This window comes from Aethalodelphis obliquidens, unplaced genomic scaffold, assembly GCF_003676395.1.
Source record: "Aethalodelphis obliquidens isolate GAN/ISIS:26980383/991018 unplaced genomic scaffold, ASM367639v1 scaffold6, whole genome shotgun sequence".
Classification (NCBI taxonomy): Eukaryota; Metazoa; Chordata; class Mammalia; order Artiodactyla; family Delphinidae; genus Aethalodelphis; species Aethalodelphis obliquidens.
In genome coordinates, this window is record NW_020837950.1 from 13,668,592 (window position 1) to 13,687,837 (window position 19,246).

Genomic DNA, 19,246 nt, shown 5'->3' on the forward strand with positions numbered 1-19,246 from the left:
TGAGTCTTCCTCTGGAAGCCTGTTTACCTATCTGTATTTTCCTTCCACTCCTCCAGAACAAACAACCCATGGAAAGTAAACTTTCTTAAGTTCCTATATGATCTTGTAAGATGTCATAAAGGAGAAGGAAGCTTCTTAGATACATCTGACTGAAGTTAGGTACAGACTCAAAGCGTTTCTGTTTTGTTTTATATTTTTGCTGTTATTATTGTTGTTATTTGGTTAGGTTTGATTTGCTCTCCAGGCAGAAAAATAGGATAAGGAAAAGAGGAACCACCTGGTTCTAGTCCAACTGGCCCTAAATGCGGGTCCTACTTTTAGGGCTGAATATGAATAACTACACAATCTTAAGCCTAACAGTGAATGGGTCTGTAAGATATGAATATAAAACTACCGGTTCCACGTGCTTCACCAGATTATTGTGAGGATAAAGTGAGCTAATGGACGGAAGTCAACTCTAAGAACAGTGACTGTAATGTTTCTTTACTAAAATCAACAAATCCCTGCAAGAGGCAAGCCTGCAGACAGAGTGGAGAACAGAGCCATTTGCTAGCCAGAGCATATCCTAGGAAAACTTTGTGACCCCAATAATCTCATCATACATAAACACCTATATTTTTATGTCAACTGTGCCACCAGGCATTTGGGAGCCTGCCAGCTTTTTGCAGTTGTTCCTTTCCTCATGTGAACTACTAGATAATTCAAGTTAAGTGACTCACTGGAAGAGGGAAGAGGCAATTCAGGACTGTGCTAGTTCATTTTTCAGGTTTCCTGTCAATATAGGTAAGAGGTGAGAGGTAAGATGGTGCTTTCCAAGATAACCATCCTTCGCCAATTCAGAACGATTTCAGTCCTGAATTAGTTATGGCATGTGACAAAGAAAATAAGCTATTTCCTTTAACTTCTCGCTTTGCTTAAAGTGACAACATAATAGAGTTATTGTATTTACTCTCTAGTTACTAAATAGCAGGCTCAGAAAAACCTTGACATCCAAAGAAAGTGTAAGCTCTAATCAGGGACGAATTGAAAAATGGCTAATACTTATTGAGCCCTATGTGTGAGACAGTTTTCTAAGTGTTGTACAGTGTTAACCCATTCGACTCCCATGACAGCTCTGTGAGTGAGATATTATCATTTTCTCTATTCTAAGAAATATAGGAGGCGTAGGAGGGTGTGGAGATGCAGAATTTAACCAACGAAGTTGGATGCCAGAGTCTGCCCTTGGAATCTTACCATCACCTCATTTGATATAAATTGAGCTTCTTATTAAAAATGTATGAAAAAAAATGTATGTTTATCAAAGACAATGTCTATCATTAGACTAGATAATAGGTATGAAAGCGATTAGCAAGGTAGTTGGCAATTGCTATTGTTGAAACTAACAGTTAATGAGCATGTTCTAATTACCATATACTTTGGGCACTCTTTTGGTGTAAGATAGACTTGGGTTCATGTCATTTGCTACCTGAGTACTTTGGGTAAATTACCTGACATTTCTGAGGCCAGGGTTTCTCATCTGTAAACTGGTACACACTATTCCATTGAATCAAAGACGTCATTAGTTATAAAATGCACCATTATTTTACGCACAATTAAGAAATTTAAAAAGCAGACAATTAAATGTAATAATATGCTTTCTTATCACGTGGGTTTTAAGATGCATCCTGAATTCAGAGATGTTAAAATATGAACAAAGATACATTTTAGAGTCAATGAAATATAGAACAATAACTACCTTAAGAAGTTATTCTTGTGTGGTTTAAAATGGATATTTTATAATATATATTATAGCACAATAATATACAGTAAATATGTATTACAGTTAAAATATGTAAAGCACATATAGAAGGCAATTAATAAATATTAATTAGTTCCTCCTCCCTTTAATTACTTAGTAAACAATTTAAATGTTTGAAAAACACTAATTTCATACTATTATATTCAACCAGATAGAGGAAAGGAAGTGTACAAATACTGAGAAAGTTTGTTTGAAAAAACAAGAGCTATGCAAACAATTGAACCTTGATACGTTAGATAATTGATGAGGCAAAATAAGGGAGAAAAGAGCATTAAACTCTGAAGTGAAGTGAGAATCGTGTCTAATAAATTTAGAAACCAATTAATGAAGATTAGAAAATAACTGTGCTTTGCAGTTGTAAAAATACTTTAAAAAATCAGCAAACTGATTCTATTTTTAAATAGAAAGAAATATTTTACAGTTGAGGCTGCTGCATATTTCTCAGGGTTCTGAGCCAACCCATTGGAGCAGTGATGTCATGAAGAAAAGAAGAAAGACATACGAATAAAATGTTAGGAGCATTCCCTTTAAAATCAATATCAAAATAAAGATGCCACTAACACCACTTATAGTCTATTCAACATTGTACTTGAGGTTGTAGCCAGAATAATAGGACAAAAGTTTAAAAGTATAAGAATTAGAAAGAAAAAACCAAAACCATATCAAAACTATAATCATAATATGATTATCTGCACACAAACAAACAAACAAAAAGCACCAAAAACTCACAAGGAACTATAAAAATCAGTTATATTTTCATACACTAGCGACAGTTAAAAAAAATCATACTTAAAAAAAAAGAATTTGCAATAGCCACAGAAAGAAAATTAAGGTAACTATGAAAAAATCTAACAAATGTGGGCAAAAACTTTAGAAAGAAAATTATAAAAATTTATTGAAAAACACAAAATAAGGCCTAAATAAATGTAGTATTATACCATGTTAATGGCAAGGAAGACATAATATGGTATTTCCTCAAATCTGATCTATGGGAAACCCCAATTTCAATCCAAATTCCCATAGGCTTTTCATGAACCTTGACGACTGGATTCTAAAACTTAAATGAAAAAGCAAATTGCCAAGAATAAGAAGAGCAAAGTGTGGAAACTTGCTATAATAGATACTAAAACTTAATGTAAAGCTACAATTTATAAGAGAGTATAATGCTGGCATGGAGATTGACAAAGAGATGAGTGGAACAGAACAGAAAGCCCAGGTACAGATAATACACAGATGGAAACTTGATATATGATAGTTGAGGTAAGTCAGATCAATGGGCAAAGGAGAGTGTACTCCATAAATGGTGCCAGGATATGGAGTTTTTCCATATGGGGAAAAGTGAAAGTTGGATCCCTATTTCATATCAGATACAAACATCAATTCCTGATATATTAAGGACCAAAATGTGAAAAGCAAAACTTTAAAAATATTAGAAGTGAATATAAGAAAGTATCCAAATATTTGGAATATAGAAAGATGTCATAAATAAGGTATAAAAAATACATATACACCAAAAACACAAGAAAAAAATTATGAATTGATTGTAGTAAAGAAAAAAGTAAAAAGAAGGATAGAAACTGGAAGAAGAGTTGAAACACACATATACTTGATAGAGGGTTAACATTTATAATAATAATAATAATAATCTCTTCTGAATGAATAAACAGACAAAATCTTGGTATAAAAATGAACAGAAGACATGAAGACACATTTCAGAAGAGAAAACACAAATGGCCAATAAACATATGAAAAGATATTTAACCACCATACTATCAAGGAAATACAAATTAAAACCACTTAGAAGGACTGGGTGTACCAATGGTCCCAAGTTTTCATGCCTCCCGGTGTACACACTCTTTGGCACTGCCTTCCCTTACTGAATCTGGACTTGACCATGTCCAACCTGACAATAGCAAACCTACTGCAAGCAGAGCTTATATAAGCACTTGTGTGTTTCTGCTCTTTCTCTTGTTTGTTTGTCTTATCCATGAGGACAAGTCTAAACTTTGCTATTGGAGGGTGAGAGACCCATGGAACAGAGCTGAATCATGAGGCCATTTTAGTCCAGCCAATGCACTGATGACCTGACAGTTGTCCGCAGGCCATGAGCAAGCCCAGGTGAGATCAACTGAGCATGGCCCAGATCAGCAGAGCCAACCAGCTTAACCTTGACTAGTGAGAAGTAATAAATAGGTATTGTTTTAAGACACTAAATTTTGGGATAGTATGTGGCAATGACTAGCTGATATTGTTACTATTTTATAGCCATCAGACTGGCTTCGCGGGAACTCCTAACACACTAGTGGCACAAACCAGTATAACCACTTTGGAAAATAATGTACCGTTATCTTATAAAGATGAAAATACCTCAGGGCCCAGCAGTTACATTCCTGTTGTATGTGCGTTTCCATGTACATCTTAGAAAAATGCACATTCCAGAGATATGCGTAAGAATGTTCATAGCAACATTGTTTGTAATAGCAAAAAATGCCAAGAATCCAAGTGTCTGACATCATAAAGGACAAATAATTTGTAGTAATTACATAAAATGGAGTACTAAAGATGAGTAAACTAAAGCAAAATGTATCAATATGGATTAATCTTACAAACATAATATTGAGTCAAAAAGCAAGTGGCAGAAGAATACAAGCAATAGGATACTGTTTATATAAAATTCAAAGAGGTACAAAACGAAATATACTGTTTAGAGATATATACAAATGTAGTAAAATTATCACGAAATTATTGCAAAATTCAGCATGGTGGATTCATTGGGGAAGGTAGAAAGATTTCAACAGTTTTGATAATATTCTGTTTCTTAAGCTGGTTGGTAGGTACACATATATCCATTTTATTAATCTTTATGTCTTGTATACTATACATCCATTCAAAAGAATTTATCTACCTATCTACCTACCTGTTTAACTAAGGAACCACTCTTTCAAAACAAAAAACGTAAAGAGAGAGAGAGAGAGAGAGTTGGAAGCATTCCTCTATTACTATGTCCACATAGTTGTCAGGTGTACAGAGCAGAGTCCAGGGGATTTCGCTAACACTGTACTTCTTTGATGTCCTCACCAGGGAAAAATGATGGGTATATGCTTTGTTTCCTGCAATTTTTTTTTTTCAAATCAACAGCTTCCCAAATATTTTACTTTGTTATTTTAAGCACATGCTCTTTCACTGTGACCCCAGATGACATTTTCTGAGCACATGAGCAGCGGGCTGCTTCCTGCACTAACACTGATGTGGAAAAGCAGATGACTATTAACTATCTGGAAGGATGAATGTAAAGAGACAATGGGGATCAAACAAAGGAGAGCTACAATTCTCTCAAGTGTCCAAATTATTCCCTGACGTAAGAGAGCCTTTTCAGAGGCTAGGGTTGCTTTTAACTTGCAATCAATCAATTGATATCCACCATAAGCCTTGAACTGTGCTGGATGATTAGGGTACAAAAACATATAAGTACACACCCAAGAGAAGTGAAAACATATATCCACACAAAACATATACAGGAATGTTCATAGCAGCCTTATTCATAAGAGCTAAAAAAATGGAAACAACCCAAGTGTCTGTCAACTGAAGAATGGATAAACAAAATATGGTATATCCATACAATAGAATATTATTGTCCTAGAAAGAAATGAAGTACTGATACATGCTACAACATGGATGAATCTTGAAAATATTATACCTAATGAAAGAAGCCAGACATATACTGTTTGATTCCATTGATATGAACATCTAGAAGAGGTAAATAAATAGAGACAGAAAGTAGATTCATGGTTATCAGGGGTGGGGATAAATAGGGTAGGTGATAGGAATGACTGCTAATGGGTGTGGGGTTTCTTTTAGAGGTGATGAAAATGTTCTGGAATCAGATAGTGGTGATGGTTTCACAACTTTGTGAATATATTACAGGCTACTGAGTTGTATACTTTAAAAGATAAATGTTATGGTGTGTGAATTAGGATGAAAAAAAGCTAATCCATTTTGTTAGGCAGGAGAGTGGTTACTGGTGATGGGGGAGGCAAGCGATGGAAGGGAGAGTGAGAGGAGTTTGGGGTGCTGGTCATGTTGTTTCTTGATCTGGGTATTGGTTACATGGCTCAGCTCACTTTGAGTTAGGACAGCACACGAGTAAACTTTTTTTTTTTTTTTTTTTTTTTTGTGGTATGCGGGCCTCTCACCGTTGTGGCCTCTCCCGCCGCGGAGCACAGGCTCCGGACGCGCAGGCTCAGCGGCCATGGCTCACGGGCCCAGCCGCTCTGCGGCATGTGGGATCTTCCCGGACCGGGGCACGAACCCGCGTCCCCTGCATCGGCAGGTGGACTCTCAACCGCTGCGTCACCAGGGAAGCCCGAGTAAACATTTTTTTGATATATATCATTATGGGTTGAATTGTGTACCTCAAAAAGATATGTTCAGCTCCTGCTACCTCAGAATGTGACCTCATTTGGTAATAGAGTCGTTGCAGATGTAATTATTTAGTATGAGGTTATGCTAGAGTACAGTGTGACCTTCATCCAATATGACTGGTGTCCTAGAAGAAGAGGAGAGAAAGACACACAGGGAACACAGCCATGTGGAGGCGGAGGCAGAGAGTAGAGAAATACTACCACAAGCCAAGGAGCGCCTGAGACTACCAGAAGCTGGACGAGGCAAGGAAGGGTCCTCGATAGAGGCTTAGAGGAAGCATGGCCCTGCCAACACCTTGACTTCAGACTTCTAGCCTTCAGAACTGTGAGAGAATAAATTTCTGTTGTTGTAAGCCACCAAGTTTGTGGTATTTTGTTACAGCAGCCCTGGCAAACTAAAACATATATTATAAATAAAGTCTTTCGAATGAAAGGGAAAAAAAGAGCATGTAAGTCTCATTTATTCATCAGATAGAAGTTACCATAGATGGAGCATGGACGTAGTACTTGCTCTGGTTGGTGAGATCAGGGAAGGCTTCCCTCAGGGGGAGACACTTGAGCAGAACTTTTTTTTAAAATTTATTTGTTTATTTTTGGCTGCTTTGGGTCTTCGTTGCTGCTCGCGGGCTTTCTCTAGTTGTGGTGAGCGGGGGCTACTCTTTGTTGCGGTGTGCAGGCTTCTCATTGCAGTGGCTTCTCTTGCTGCGGAGCACGGGCTCTAGGCGCGCGGGCTTCAGTAGTTGTGGCTCGTGGGCTCAGTAGTTGTGGCTTGCGGGCTCTAGAGCGCAGGCTCAGTAGTTGTGGCGCACGGGCTTAGTTGCTCCGCGGCGTGTGGGATCTTCCCAGACCAGGGCTTGAACCCATGCCCCCTGCATTGGTAGGCGGATTCCTAACCACTGCACCACCAGGAAAGTCCCTTGAGCTGAATTTTGAAGCACTGGTGGGAGTTTGCCAGGTGTGAAAGGAAGAACTGTCACTAGATTGCCATGCTCCTTGACATGTGAAGCTAATATTTTAGTGAGGGTGACAGGTAGAAAACAAATGAACAAATAACGAATTAAAAATTGTGGTAATTATAACATAAAGCTCCGTGTACTGAGAGCATTCTCATGTTTCTGGATGGATAGGACCTGTGTCGTAGGTGGGCACCCCTCTGCAGCCTGGTGTGTGAAGATCACTGGAAGAGTGGATGGACCACCAGGCAGAGAAGCATGATCGTTTTGTTCTAGCCCTAGTGCTGTGTGTCTTGGGCACATCTTTTCACTTCTCTGAACCTCACTTCCTACATCTGAAAAAAGAGAGGGCAGGAAAAGTATGTATCTAAAATCCATTCTTATTCTAATTTGGTGAAATAAGTGTTTTTACAGTCATCCGTCTGAGTCCTCAGGTTCTGCACCCACGGATTCAACCAACCATGGATTGAAAGTATTTGAAAAAACGTTTCCAGAAAGTTTTAAAAAGCAAAACCTGAATTTGCCACATGCCCAGCAACTACATATATAATTTACATTGTATTTATAACTATTTACATAGATGTACATTGTATTAGGTATTATAAGTCATCTAGAGATGATTTAAAGTATACGGGAGGATGCGTGTAGGTTACATGCAAATACTATGCCACTCTATATAAGGGACTTGAGCATCCTCGAGTTTGGTATCCGTGAGGAATCTGGAAACCAGTCCCCCATGGATATCGAAGGATGACTGTATGAAGAGCCATGTAATTTGGTTAATTAAAGCTGAATCCATGGGACAGTAGCTTTATGCTAATTACAAAAGTTTCACAGTATTCCACGTGGATTTTTTTTTTAAGGTGGTTAAATTGAGCTGTAATATCTATTATAAAGAAACAGAGCTGAAGTCTGTGGCCTTATTTTTTCAGACTGGAGAGAGCATGGTAATTCACCATATAATGAGAAGAGCATTTAGCCCTAGAGGCAGCTTCATTCTTGCATTTATCTCTTCTGTGGCAGCAGCTATTTTCTTTGCAACCCTGTCCCTATTGGAATTGCTTCCATAGCGCACGTATCTCTTTGGCTAGGGAAATAGAGATGAATGTTCAAAGCCAGCCTAGAGAAGGAGAATGAGAGGGCAGCTCTCAGGTAATGAAAGAACTCCAGACTTGGGGTTAGAGACCTGGGTTCAAATCCCACTTCTCTCACCTCTCAGCCATGAGACCCAGAGCAAGTGTTGTACTCTCTGAGCCTCAGTTTCCTCGTCCACAATGGGACTGAAAATACATTCTTCACATGGCAGTTGTGAAGATTAAATTCACTCATGCATTCATGAAATATTTATGGAGCACTGACTATATCTATCCCTATCCAAATACACACACACACACACACACACACACACACACACATATAACTCTTATCTATCTATCTATATCTATCTCTCTATATCTATCTATCTACCTATCTATCTGGCACTGCAGTTACAGCAACGAGAAGACAACGCAATCCACGGTACCCAACCTCAAGCAGTTTTTAGTATAGAGGAGAAGACAGGTATTGAATAAGAAGTAAGGAGTGCAATGAATGATACTAACTTCTGACTTTATAGGGATTCGGAAAATGAGTAGAAATCATCTTGTTGAAGACAAAAATGGTAGGAGGCAGGAAGAGTATTCAAAATGGGAGCATGTACGACGATTCTGAGCTATTTGCTGGTGTTGGCTGAGTCAATAGTGAAGAAGTGGGTGATGGGACTGAAATAAGTCTGAATTAGGTAAGATCATAGCTCAGAGGAAATTCTTCCTGAAAATGTGTAACTTGGTAAGTTTCGTCCCAAAAAGGAGCCAAAATTTCATTTAATTTTTTTCAGATATGAACTAAGAACCATAAAGTGAGCTGATTTTTGTGCTTCCTTTTCCAGAACATGGAACACTTAGCAACACTCTGGGCTAATTTGTCTTCCAAACCTCTCTGGTGTTCTGAATCATGTCATATTTTTATTACACCTCAAGCTACTTCTGAAAAACATAATTGGTCTTCCTCAAACAGAATTTCTGAAGTGTCTGTAGTTCCTTTGTGGTAATTAAAATCACACAACTTCTGTAAAGATACAAGTTGTCTAGCTTGGTGGATATCATGTGTATACTGCCATTTATCAAAGCCTATTGTTAAACTAAATAAGGGGCAAAGGAGAGGTGCTGTGGCTAAAACATTAAGGTTTCAATGCCAGTGATGAGAGAAAATGTGGATTTCGCACTTAAAGCAAAATTTAAAAAATCCTATTTGGTAAATTCCAGGAACAATATCAGTATATTCTGCTTTTTCCTATTATGCTGTCCAACATGGCCACCACTAGCCACTTGTAGCTATTTTAAATTCTTTGAAGGCGGGGCGGGGGAGGAAAGGATTGGGAGTTTGGGATTAGCAGATGCAAACTATTATATATAGGATGGATAAGCAACAAGGTCCTACTGTATAGCACAGGGAACTATATGCAATATCCTGTGATAAACCATAATGGAAAAGAATATGAAAAAGAATGTATATGTATGTATAACTGAGTCACTTTGTTGTATAGCAGAAATTAAACACAACATTAATTAAATTAATTAAAATTTAACATTCAGTTCTCGTTCACACTAGCCACATTTCAAGTGTTCAGTAGCCACATGTGGCTAGTGGTGAGCATATTAGACAGTGCAGATATGGAATATTTTTGTCATCACCGAAAGTTCTTTTGGACAGCACTGCCTTAGAAGGTCTATTTAGCAAAAAGAACTATGAAACGTTCTCATACAAGCCTGGAAGAAATGGGTTTTCCTTTATTTCTAGAGGAACATTAAGAATCTTTACAGTCACTTTTGGAAATGCATCCTTTAAAAAGTAGATACACAGCTAATGGTTAATGAACAAAACTGTTTCTCATGCCATTATTATAGAAATTAATTAATGCAGATGTTCATGGCAAGAGAACAGTTAATGGTCTACAGTTACCAAAATCATATTTTTAGGGAGCCTTTAATGACATTAGTTGGAAAAAAAAAATACAATAAGATACCCAAATGTACTCAACATGGTAATTTCTTGGCAATTAGCTTATGTTGGCTTTTTCAATTTTTTCACATTTTTTTTCCCAATGAGCACGAACTATTTAGTTGCTAGAGAAAAAAAGTTTTTTTTTTTAAAACTACAAATATTTGTGGTTAAGGGCAGATAGATAAGTAAAATCCAGAGCAAAAAGCAAGTCATTGGTGAATTGCTTTTCTGTTTCAATGGTAAATTGAAAGGTTGGTGCTACTAAAAACATTGTGATGGCAATCTCAAAGTCTAGGACCTGTCTTCAGTCTGTGTTCATTCTTATTACCCATCAGGGATCTAATAAGTGTGATTTAGAAGATAAGTGTGTGGGCTGGTGTCATTAAGGCAGGTGATAATAAAGTGAATTACAACACGGCAGGCCATCTGCAGACGGCAAGGAGGAAACCGTTCCAAACACAGAGAAATTGAAATGTCACGGCATAAAAAGCAAGTTAATTTAAAACCTCATCTTTCTTCAGTTAAAATGATCAAGTCATTTTAAAAGTCATTTTCTTACCTTTCATGATTTTAAAATTAAACTCTCAACTTTTTACAAGTAATTTTGATACAATCAGTTTTTTCAAGTTCTTTCTCAACACTCAGGCAGTTCTTCCCTATCATTTTGCAGATGAATCAGCCTAGCTGAAATTTTAGCAATTTTATAAATGCTTCCTAATGTCACACACTGTACATTTTATATATATTTGTAATGTGCATACACATAAATAATGATTTCTATAAAGACAAATGGAATATGTACAAGTATTTTAATATTAGGTATTATATATCAAACTTTATATAATTTTGTCCAACTTTTTCTTTTCAGTGACTGTATTACATACATGGACATTTTGTAGTTATCTAGTGAATGGGAAAAAGTAGTCAATTGAGAACATTAGCAAGGGGCTGATTTACCAGTTAAATTCTTAGTGAAAAATAAAAATACTTAAATGTAAGACTGGACACTATAAAAGTCTTAGAGGAAAACATAAGAAAAACACCCTTTGACATAAATCACAGCAAGATCTTTTTTGACCCACCTCCTAGAGTAATAAAAATAAAAACAAAAATAAACAAATGGGACCTAATGAAACTGTAAAGGTTTTGCACAGCAAAGGAAACCATAAACAAGATGAAAAGACAACCCTCAGATGGGAGAAAATATTTGGAAAATATACAAACAGCTCATGCAGTTTAATATCAAAAAAACAAACAACCCAATCAAAAAATGAGTGGAAGACCTAAATAGACATTTCTCCAAAGAAGACATACAGATGGCCAAGAAGCACGTGAAAAGCTGCTCAACATCACTAATTATTAGAGAAATGCAAATCAAAACTACAGTGAGGTATCACCTCACACCAGTTAGAATGGGCATCATCAGAAAATCTAGAAACAACAAATGCTGGAGAGGGTATGGAGAAAAGGGAACCCTCTTGCACTGTTGGTGGGAATGTAAATTGATACAGCCACTATGGAGAACAGTATGGAGATTCCTTAAAAAACTAAAAATAGAATTACCATATGACCCAGCAATCCCCCTACTGGGCATATACCCTGAGAAAACCATAATTCAAAAAGACACATGTACCTTAATGTTCATTGCAGCACTATTTACAATACCTAGGACGTGGAAACAACCTAAATGTCCATTAACAGATGAACGGATAAAGAAGATGTGGTACATATATACAATGGAATATTACTCAGCAATAAAAAGGAACGAAATTGGGTCATTTGTAGTGAGGTGGATGGACTTAGAGACTGTCATACAGAGTGAAGTAAGTCAGAAACAGAAAAACAAATATCGTATATTAACGCATATATGTGGAATCTAGAAAAATGGTACAGATGAACCTATTTGCAAGGCAGGAATAGAGACACAGACGTAGAGAAGAGACATGTGGACATGGGTGGAGGGGAGGGTGGGATGAATTGGAAGATTAGGTTTGACATAAATACACTACCACGTATAAAATAGATAGCTAGTGGGAACCTGCAATGTAGCACAGGGAGCACAGCTTGGTGCTCTGTGATCACCTAGATGGGTGGGATGGGGGAATGGTGGGAGGGATGTCCAAGAGGGAGCGGGTATAGTTATACATATAGCTGATTCACTTCGTTGTACAACAGAAACTAACCAACATTGCAAAGCAATTATACTCCAATTAAAAAAAAATTTATTGGGAGGACTGAGAGTCAATCTGTGACTTACTTGTCATCTGGCAGAGGCCAGTACATTGGCTTTTGAGCTGGAGAATGGGAAAGACATAATTTTAGGCTGGGGGACACCTCTTGAGTAGGGGAAGAACTGGAAGAGAGTGAATTATACAATGTGTGAAGGCACTAAAAGCAAAGTTCATCCATTTTGCAATGTTGTCCATAACCATGGTGGATGCCGTGATCCTAAAAATCATCTTGCCATGGCCCATATGTGTTAGTCTGCTTGGAGTGTTCGCAGACCAGACAAAGGACCCTTCTATCAACTGAGAGCTTGCCAAGTCACCTTTGGTTCATTTGATGATCAAATAATTTGAAACTTTTACACTAATCCCCCTGTGGAGATATTTGTTGCATTTCAGAGTACAGTCAGCCCTCTGTACCTACATGTTCTGCATCCATGGATTCAACCAACCTGGGTGGAAAATATTAGAAAAAAATTCCTGAAGATTCCAAAAAGCAAAACTTAAATGTCACACTGGCAACAATTTCCATAGCACTTACACTGCATTAGGTATTATAAGTAATCAAGAGATGATTTAAAGTATAAGAGAGGATGTGTGTAGGTTATATGCAAATACTACACCATGTATATAAGGGACTTGAGCATCCTTGGATTTTGGTAACCACGGGTGGGGGTGAGGGGCTGAAACCAATCCCCTGCAGAGATGTTGGGGACTCTATTTGGATTCTGCATATAAAACAACATTCCAGCATTCCCTCCCCCTCTCCCCCCATTTGGCTGCCAACTGCTTAAGAAGGGTCTAGAAATAGATTTCTCCAGGTGACATTTCAATCTACTGTTTTGCTCCTTCATGTCCATGACCAGACTGCTTATCACTTCTGACAGTCCTCAACTCCAAGGGAGGGAATAAAAAAAAAACTGCACTAAGTTTCCAAATGTTAATTTTGAATGTAAAGCTTTAATCAGCAAAATGCGGGTGTTAGAAATATTGGAATTGATCTTTTCATTATGCTTCCAACTCAGAAATTATGATAAGATTCATTAGAGAAAAAAGCATCATTCATCTGTTCTTTATTTCCCTGGAACTTGGCATAATGGTCTTGGCTTAGATTGTCATTTAAATTTATGTGTCTTACATAGCACAGCTGAATTTATTCACATCACAAAGAAAGTCTAAGATACTATGTCAATACATTTACTGAGTGTGTAATGAGTATATGGCTAATGCCAGACTACAATGACAGATATAACCAGCTTCAGCATTTGCAGCCTTATGTCATTTTTCTAATAAATTGTATAACACAATATGGAGACTGTCCTACTTCGAATTCGCTGGGAGAGAGAGAATGGGGGAGGGAGGGTTTGGTCAGTGCACCTGTATCTTTATTTTGGTCCCTGCGCCAGTGCTGATGACGAGTGGAGTCTCTGAAAGTTGTAAATTCTTTTTCAGGACTCTGTGATCCCTTGCTGGTCTAGACCCTCAGCATCACATTGGACTTGTTCAAAGGTTATAGTTCTTAATTCATGTTTACACACCCAGACATTATTTCCAAAGTAAAACCCATGGGGCTGGATTCAAGAGGTTTACAGTCTTGCCTCTCTCCACTAACCCTCCAAGAGCCATTATATGGAGGCTGGGTTACCCAGTGGTATTAGTTTCCTATTGCTGCTGTAACAAGTTACAACAAATTTAGCAACTTATACAACACAGATTTATTACCTTACAGTTTTGTAGGGTGGATGTTGGAAATGGGTCTCACGGGGATTTGTTTCTTTCTGGAGGCTCCAGGAAAGAATCTGATTCCATGCCATTTCTAGCTTGTAGAGGCCTCCCACATTCTTTGGCTCATGGCCTCCTTCTCTCTTCAAAGCCAGCAACACTGCATCCCTCTGTGTCTTTCTTCCATAGTCACATATCCCTTTGGTTTTATTGTTCAGCCTCCCTTTTCTGTGTTTATATCCCTTCTGACTATGTTGAGCCCCCCCAGCTAATACAGGTAATCTCCCTATTTTAAAGTCAGCTGATTAGCAACGTTAATTCCATCTGCAAATTTAATTCCTCTTTGCTATGAAACCTAATATATTCACAGGTTTCAGGGATTAGAACTTGGACGTTTTTGGGAGGTCATTATTCTGGTTATTACACTAGCTCAGACTCTCTTCCCTGAGGGTCATCTTCTCTTTGAAGCCTATTCCAGTCTTTCTTACTGTGGCAGGCAGGCTCTTAGAGACCCATCAATGATTTCTGTCTCTTGATATTCATGCCCTTGTGTAATTCCCTCCCACTGAGTGTGGGAGGGACCTGTGACTTACTTCTAACCAATAGGATGGCAATGGCAGTGGAATGACATGTCCATGATTATGTTCCATAAGATTATAGCTTTCATCTTGATACAGACTCTCTCTGTTGCCTTCTCAGTTTACACGCTTTGATAAAGCAAGTGGCCATGTTGGGGAGGCCCACATGGCAAGGTACTGAGGGCCAACATGCCACAAAGAACTGAATCCAACCAACAACCACATGAAATTGAAAGTGGATCTTTCCTCACTTGAGCCTTCAGATATGACCTCATCCTCCATCAACACTTTGATTGTTGATGAGAGACCCTGAAGCAGAGGATCCAATTAAGTCATACCTAGATTCCAAGCCCACAGAAACTATAAGATAATAAATGTGTGCTGTTTTAAGCCACTAGCTTTGTGATAGTTTTGTTACAGAGCAATTATTATCTAATGCACTTGCCAAAGGACCTCAGTGGGGAATATCCTAATCCATAAAACAGTTGCTCATAAAGTTGAACCTCAAAAGTGTAGCTTGGGGCTTCCCTGGTGGCACAGTGGTTAAGAATCCACCTGCCAATGCCAGGGACACAGGTTTGAGTCCTGGTCCGGGAAGATCTCACATGCCACAGAGCAACTAAGCCTGTGCGCCACAACTACTGAGCCTGTGTGCCACAACTACTGAATCCGCATGCCACAAATACTGAAGCCCGCACGCCTAGAGCCCGTGCTCCGCAACAAGAGAAGCTACCGCAATGAGAAGCCCACACACCACAACGAAGAGTAGCCCCACTTGCCACAACTAGAGAAAGCCTGCGTGCAGCAACAAAGACCCAACACAGCCAAAAATAAATAATTTTTTTTAAAAAGTCCTTGGAAAAAATAATTTGTTAAAAAAAACACAAAGTGTAGCTTGAAGTGTAGATGCTTGTTACTCAAAGTGTGACTCTGAGATTGTTAGAAATGCAAAAACCCAGGCTCCATCCCAGACCTACTAAATCAGAATCTGCATTTTGACAAGATCCTCTGGTGTTATATATTCACATTAAAGTTTTAGAAATATGGGGATCCCTTTCTCCCCAAGAAGCTCCCCTCTGTGAACTTGCCTACCACCTTTGTAGTTACTAGCCCTGCAACCCACAGGGGTTGGAGGGCACCCTGGTTCAGGCCACAGAAGTCTAGTCACACCCTTAGCCTGGATCAATGGGAAATACTCAAGTTACCCCTTCCATGTTAATAGGGAATATCTATTTCAAAAGGACTTATTCCCTTAATATCTAGGCAGAGAATGTGCTGGTATCCTTTTTAAAATTCTACTTCTCTGGGCCCCTGTTGCTCACATAAAACATTGTTGGTATCCTCAGCAATCTTTCAGTCTAGTTGGGAGGATGGGGCATCCCACAGATCTGTAAGTAACAAAACACAACAAGAGAACCAGCTTGCTCAATTTGGGGACAGAATGGCAACTGATGACAGGCGTGGTCAAGAATAGGGTTTACAAAAGAATCGGGACATGAATTGATCCCTCAAGGTGAAGAGAACACAGGACACTGAAGGGTGAGAGATGTTGAAGACGGAGCAGGTAGAAATATTTCTGGGGCCTTTGGTGAAGGTGAAAGTAGACCCACTTGGCTGGAGCACAGACTCTAAGTAAAGGAATAATGAGAGATCAAGGAAATAGAGGTCAACACTGTGCAGAGAGATAAAGAAAGGAAAAAAGAGAGAGAAAGAAATGAAGGAAGGAAAGAAGATGGATTACAATAGGGGCATATTGCTGTTTCAGCCAAGTCATCAAGCTATAACTGATACCACGTTCCAAAGTGAGGTGTGGGTCACTGATTTACCAATGAGGTCCTCGAAAACCAGTAACATGACTCTGAGTTCCTCACCCATAATTGAGGTGTAAAAAGGTTGGAAATAATTGAAAAGGAGGGAGGAGCTTTACAAAGAGTTGCTGGTGTTCTTGGGCATTAACCACAGCCCCCATCACCATCAAGGAGGAGAGAGAGGGGTGTGCTTTATCCTTTACTTCAAGGCAAGGGGATCCTTTGGCAACACTGCTCAGCTTAGTGTGCGTCCCCTTCCTGGTGCCTGTCTTCCAGCTGAAAAGTTTAAATGGTGAGGAATGGCCTGGTCAACTGCTTTGACAATGAAAAGGAGAAGTGGCTTCACTGGAGGAAGGGGTGACTGATGCCCACAGTTTTTTTTTTGTTTGTTTGTTAACATCTTTATTGGGGTATAATTGCTTTACAATGGTGTGTTAGTTTCTGCTTTATAACAAAGTGAATCAGTTATACATATACATATGTTCCCATATCTCCTCCCTCTTGCGTCTCCCTCCCTCCCACCCTCCCTATCCCACCCCTCCAGGCGGTCACAAAGCACTGAGCTGATCTCCCTGTGCTATGTGGCTGCTTCCCACTAGCTATCTATTTTACGTTTGGTAGTGTATATATGTCCATGCCACTCTCTCGCTTTGTCACAGCTCACCCTTCCCCCCTCCCCATATCCTCAAGTCCATTCTCCAGTAGGTCTGTGTCTTTATTCCTGTCTTACCTCTAGGTTCTTCATGACATTTTTTTTTTTCTTAAATGCCATATATATGTGTTAGCATATGGTATTTGTCTTTCTCTTTCTGACTTACTTCACTCTGTATGACAGACTCTAGGTCTATCCACCTCATTACAAATAGCTCAATTTCGTTTCTTTTTATGGCCAAGTAATATTCCATTGTATATATGTGCCACATCTTCTTTATCCATTCATCTGATGATGGGCACAAGTATGAGATTAGATCACTCCCTAACACCATACACAAAAATAAGCTCAAAATGGATTAAAGATCTAAATGTAATGCCAGAAAATATCAAACTCTTAGAGGAAAACATAGGCAGAACACTCTATAACATAAATCACAGCAAGATCCTTTTTGACCCACCTCCTAGAGAAATGGAAATAAAAACAAAAATAAACAAATGGGACCTAATGAAACTTCAAAGCTTTTGCACAGCAAAGGAAACCATAAACAAGACCAAAAGACAACCCTCAGAATGGGAGAAAATATTTGCAAATGAAGCAACTGACAAAGGATTAATCTCCAAAATTTACAAGCAGCTCATGCAGCTCAATAACAAAAAAACAAACAACCCAATCCAAAAATGGGCAGAAGACCTAAATAGACATTTCTCCAAAGAAGATATACAGACTGCCAACAAACACATGAAAGAATGCTCAACATCATTAATCATTAGGGAAATGTAAATCAAAACTACAATGAGATATCATCTCACACCAGTCAGAATGGCCATCATCAAAAAATCTAGAAACAATAAATGCTGGAGAGGGTGTGGAGAAAAGGGAACACTCCTGCACTGCTGGTGGGAATGTGAATTGGTACAGCCACTATGGAGAACAGTATGGAGGTTCCTTAAAAAACTACAAATAGAGCTACCATATGACCCAGCAATCCCACTACTGGACATATACCCTGAGAAAACCATAATTCAAAAAGAGTCATGTACTAAAATGTTCATTGCAGCTCTATTTACAATAGCCCAGAGATGCCCACAGTTTTTTGGAGCAGAGACTGTGAGGGGGGTCTAGGGTCCTGTCTACAAGGGCATCTGGAGAGGCAAGCAGCCCTCAGGGACAAGAAGCCAGAAGTACCACCGGATGCCTAGAGCCTGAGGAAGGAGTGAAGAGACAGCCAGAGAAGACATCCCCCCTCTTTGATGAGAATTGAGGAAGATAGATTCCTGGGCTGGAAGGCGATATGGTGGCTGCAGATGTCTCCAAAGAACCCTTCAAAATTCGTAAGAGAGCAAAGTCTGCATTTAACCCCTTCCTTACCAGTTAAGCTCTGATGAGAGCTCTAAAGTGGAACTTTCTTGTCCTCTCTTCTCTTCTCCCTCACAGCCCAGCCTGTGAAGGTAAAAAAAAAAAAAGTGGTCAGCAGGATGAGGCTGTTGAACAGAAGGACCTGACAGGGAAGGAGAGGAAAAGGCCGAGCTCCCCAGGATGCAGACACAAGATGAGAATTGCATGCACAAGGCTGATTAGGGAGGACCCCCAAGACTGACTCTGCAGGGGGTGGTGAGTGGGATGGGGCAGAGGAAGACGCTGAACTGGGGTGCAGTTGTTTGTTACAGAGGCCGCAGCCTTGCCCATGGGGTACTACTAGAGCCGGGTTGCCCTTCTGAAGTCATCCCTCATTGGCAGAGGGGCTCTATCCTCCTTTACCCCACTAACCCATCACTGGATAAGGGTTGCCCCTGGGGAGGAGGCAGCTCTCTTTTGCTGAGGCCAATTTCCAGAGAGCCTCTCAGCTGAGAACTCTCAGGACCAATCCTCCGGCAGCTGTGGGACAACTGGGGGGGACATGCCCGTGGATGGCAAACACAGCATCACTACACTGACAACACCGTCCTCCAAGTGCATGCATCCTGTCTGCAGGAGCGTGGGCAGTGGAGAGGGAGGAGTTTTGGGTTTTTTTCATAACTTTATTGGAGTATAATTGCTTTACAAT

The 19,246-nt window shown here is 39.3% G+C and overlaps 1 protein-coding gene across 1 annotated transcript in view; it reads right to left on the bottom strand.

The window, feature by feature from the left end:
• Window positions 1–18,593, bottom strand: part of PGM2 (phosphoglucomutase 2) — a 136,601-nt gene extending 118,008 nt beyond the window's left edge. The window contains exon 1 of the mRNA XM_027103185.1: window positions 18,571–18,593. The gene's annotated coding sequence lies outside the window, so the exon portion shown is untranslated. The remainder of the gene's footprint in view (window positions 1–18,570) is intronic.
• Window positions 18,594–19,246: the final 653 nt, after the last annotated feature.